Source organism: Austrofundulus limnaeus, unplaced genomic scaffold, assembly GCF_001266775.1.
Source record: "Austrofundulus limnaeus strain Quisiro unplaced genomic scaffold, Austrofundulus_limnaeus-1.0 Scaffold264, whole genome shotgun sequence".
In the NCBI taxonomy this organism is placed as follows: domain Eukaryota; kingdom Metazoa; phylum Chordata; class Actinopteri; order Cyprinodontiformes; family Rivulidae; genus Austrofundulus; species Austrofundulus limnaeus.
In genome coordinates, this window is record NW_013952666.1 from 642,108 (window position 1) to 646,830 (window position 4,723).

A 4,723-nucleotide genomic window follows, 5' to 3' on the forward strand; every position below is an offset into this window, starting at 1 on the left:
TGCTCTGATGAGTCCAAAATTGAGATCTATGGTTCCAACCACCGTGTCTTTGTGTGACGCAGAAAAGGTGAACGGATGGACTCTACATGTCTTGTTCCCACTGTGAAGCATGGAGGAGGAGGTGTGATGGTGTGGGGGTGCTTAGCTGGTGACACTGTTGGGGATTTATTTAAAACTGAAGGCATACTGAACCAGCATGGCTACCACAGCATCTTGCAGCAGCATGCTATTCCATCTGGTTTGTGTTTAGTTGGACCATCATTTATTTTTCAACAGGACAATGACCCCAAACACACCTCCAGGCTGTGTAAGGGCTATTTGACCAAGAAGGAGAGTGATGGGGTGCTGCGCCAGAGGACCTGGGCTCCACAGACACCGGACCTGAACCCAATCAAGATGGTTTGGGGTGAGCTGGACCACAGAGTGAAGGCAAAAGAGCCAACAAGTGCTAAACATCTCTGGGAACTCCTTCAGGACTGTTGAAGACCATTTCAGGTGGTTTCTTGAAGCTCATCAAAAGAATGCCAAGAGTGTGTGAAGCAGTAATCAAAGCAAAAGGTGGCTACTTTGAAGAACCTAGAATATAAAACATATTTACTTTTTGGTTAAGTATATAATTCCACATGTTAATTCACAGTTTTGATGCCTTCAGTGTGAATCTACAATTTTCATAGCCATGAAAATAAAGAAAACTCTTTGAATGAGAAGTTGCGACCAAACCTTTAGTCTGTACTGTATGTTTAGTTTTGGAAACATTAATTGACAAAAAAAATACTTACGCCATGTTACAAAGTCCTCTACTACAGCACGATCAGTTTCATCATTGTTTAAAAGACTTGGCTTGTATTCACAGGTTGTATGTGGCAGCACAGTGGCTCAGTTGGTAGAGCTGATACCTCTCAGCTACAAGGTTGCTGGATCAAATCTTGGCCCGGGCACTTTTCTGGATAGAGTTTTCATGTTCTCTCCGTGTACTCCGGCTTCCTCCCACAGACCAAAAACATTGTTAGGTTAATTGGTAACTCTAAATTGTCCCTAGGTGTGAGAGAGCGAATAGTAGATTGTCTCTCTGTGTCCCTGTGATGGACTTGCGACCGGTCCAGGGTGTACCCCGCCTCTCGCACATTGACTACTGGATACTGGGCACCAGTGACCCTGACAGGAAGAAGTGGGCATAGATAATGAGTGGATGAGGGTGTATTCACACCTGACGCATTTGGTCCACTTTAAAAGTGTCTGTGCTCATCTGTACTCCTACAGGATTGTGTAACGAACAAACAGGAATGAATACAGGACGGAGCCATGAGGTGACTGGATGACAAGATGCTGGTAATCCTCACACACTGGGATTAGTCTGACAAAAAGTCTAAAAGCCAGCCTGTCAGATTAAATCCTGTCAAGAGTTTCTCTGCAAGAAGACAGGGCTCTCTTTGTGTTATGTCAAATTTAGGGTCTTATCAAGACTTGTTGAAGTTGTTGAACTGATCTGAGCAGAAACTTCTCACGCCTTTAACCATCATGGACAAAAAGACCATCAGTTTATTTTCATGTCAAACAATTTAACAGACCTGTCAATTTATCGTGGTTCAATGTTGAAGCCTGTAGTAAAAGTTCTGTCTTATGAAAGATCATCCTTTAGTTTACAGTCTTCCTGGACCCTTCGAGTTTTCTGATCTGGATTCCAAATCAGATAAAAATATTTGTTCCTTCGTTTTTCCATCTTCCTCAGGAGTTCCTCCGACAGATGAGTTATGATATGGAGGAAATCCCAGCTTCACTTCTTGACCTGGGATTCCCTTGTCTGAGGAAACTTGGCAAGGATGAGGAAGGAAGATGAAGAGGTAATGAGAAGACATGATGAATGCTGTTTGAGCTGGGGAAACCCTGGAAACTCCTGGTGATTGATAACACCACTGGAGCTGATATTACTTCTCAACTTAATAGATTTTTCATTATGTCAGTGAAGGCAATTTGAGTTTTGGATTGAAAATCATAAATGTGACCACAGATCTCCTTTCAAGGCACATTACTTATGCGAGTTCTTTACAAAGTAAACAATTATGCACATTAAATCATTTCATTCATAAAACTAAAAAAACTTCTGCTTAAACTTGTGTTAATTTTATCCGGCAATACTTTCAGAACAAATTAAGAACATTTTTCTCTGACTCAAAAAATATAACTAATAACTTAGTATGTTTTGTCGTTTTTGTTGGGTCAAAGGTCATTCTCTTTTACTGCTCATTTTTATTGTGAGTCTTCATACAAATCATGAAATCGGGTGATGTCTTTTATTTAGCTTGACTTTATTTCTTCCTGAGTGAGGAAGAGTTATAAAAAGGGGGGGGGGGTGCAGATACGATTAGATCTTTTTCTTTATTCTGCACTCGTTTCATTCAGGGCATGATTTACTATTTTAATTTACTGTATATACATTATTTTGTTTCCACAAATTAAATAAAAATAATAATAAAGAAACAAATCAAAAACCTGACAGGCTGTAGGCAATCTTCAGCTTGGAGATAAATAAGCTTGGTTCAAATCCATCAGTAACACAAAGCCAGCAGGTGTTAAAAAGGTGAAAATGTAAATCAGAGGGAGATGGAGTGAAACTGAGGTTTTCTGTCTCATCAGCACACAGGAACTTCCTCAGATGAATGAAGTTGGAAGTCAGAATCCTGGAGAAAGAGAAATGAAAATGTCTTGCTGCTGCTTGTCTTTTTCTCCTGCCAAGCACACAGACAGATTCAGGGTTAAAAGGCAGTGTTTTTTATCTGGTTCCTGCCAGTAAAAATCCCTTTCACATCCAGATTGCTCAGATTTGACTTTATTAACACTTTTTTTAACCTGAAAGGAGCCTTGTCTGTAATTTGTAGAAAAACAGAAACTCATCACGTTTTGGCTCAAAACCCAAGACATTCTGAGAAATCAGTAGGAATCTTGTGCTCCTGGTGCTGATTTTATCTGCAAGGTGGTGGAGGAAAACCAGACGACATGTGGACCCAGAACCGGTCCATGCACACACAGAACCAGAGACTCTATTATCCTTGAGCTTCAGAACTGGTTTCCATCAAACCGGGTTGCATAAGGCCAGGATCAGATTCTGTTGTCCTTGAATTCTGAGGAAAGTTAGTCCTTGTCAAGCATTAACCTGTTTCTTCATCAGTGGTTGTGTTTCTTTTAGTCTAGATTTCATTGATATGCTTTAAGTAATGCCTTGGGTTAGTTCTGATCAGTGGTGGGCAGCACTAAACCGCATATTAGCTCCACAATTTCTTAAGCACTTATATTTAGGTCCGCAACTTCAAAAATACTTATGCCATAGAAAAATTAGCAGAAGCTAATTTTAAGGCGCAAGTTCAATTTGAGGCTTACTAGCTGGCAACAATTCATGTACAACATATGCACAACACTGCCAACAAGTGGTGTATGAGCTCTTGTACAGCTTAATCCTACAACCTCCGATTGCTGGGGATGTGATTTCCTGAAACAGAACTTTAGCTCCTGGTGTAAAAATTAAAAAGTTGTTGAGGATTGCTAGTTCGGCTGATTCTTTGTCTTTTTCTTTTGTTTGTTGTAGATTTTCCGTTAAAGAAGCATCAATAAAGTAATTTTAAAACCGTTTATTGGAAAACTGAAACAATGCATTCTGGGTACATGATGGATTTGATTTGTGATGGGAAACAAAAGCACGGAGTACAGGAAACTATCTGCAAACTTCAAAATAGGAGCTTGGATTTTAAAGTTTTCCTTGTAGTTGCTCCAGTTGACCACTAGATGTCAGTCTTCAACAACATAACATCTTTAAATCATTTCTGCATCTCTAACCCCGTTGCTTCCACCAATTACGTCAAGTATTGAGCTCCAGCGTTTAAACTTTTTTTTTTAGAAAAAGGAGCTCCGATTGTAAAGTAAAATAAATCAATACATACAAAATTTTAGTATGGATTACAAACGTTAGCTGTTTTTGCTGGGAGAGGGAGTTCTAAACATTGCCCTTCCTGCTATGTAAGCAGACACAACACATTGTGGGAAATCAGAACAGTGACCGAAAGCAACAGTCAGCAAGGATGTTTACCTTCTCAATAAGTGTGTTTATCTGGGAGGGTGCTGTTGGATAGATCATGTGCGTTGTGATTTATTGACAGCCATACCTTCTGATGTTCAAGATAATGATAATGATAATGATGATGATGTGGTGCTCACTGGTGTGTGTGACCACAAATGAAAAAAAAATGGAATATGTATTTCTTTAAATGTTAGAGAACTGTGATGAAAAGTTTATGTGCTGTTAACGGGGTTTATGATGAAAAGTGTAGTGACAGTATTTCACCAGTAGATGGCGCACAGAGGCTCTGAGTTGCTCCTTGCTCGAGGTACACTTCGCTGCAGCATGCAGAATGGGGCGGGGACGGACCTTACCTTATATGGAAATGGGACTATTGCATTCCGGAAATGAAGGTTGCTCCTTAAAGACGTGGGATTAAGAGAGCAAAGGAAGAAGAAAGGAAAAAGTTAGAGAGTTTCTTCTACTCATGTTCAAGTACTCAGAGCATTATTTATTAATTTCTTTTATACACCTCCCCAAACACAGACCCTCAGGTTAACCTCACAGGTTTAATGCCTAAGGTTAACCTCACAGGTTTAATGCCTAAGGTTAACCTCACAGGTTTAATGCCTAAGGTTAACCTCACAGGTTTAATGCCTAAGGTTAGTTTGTTAC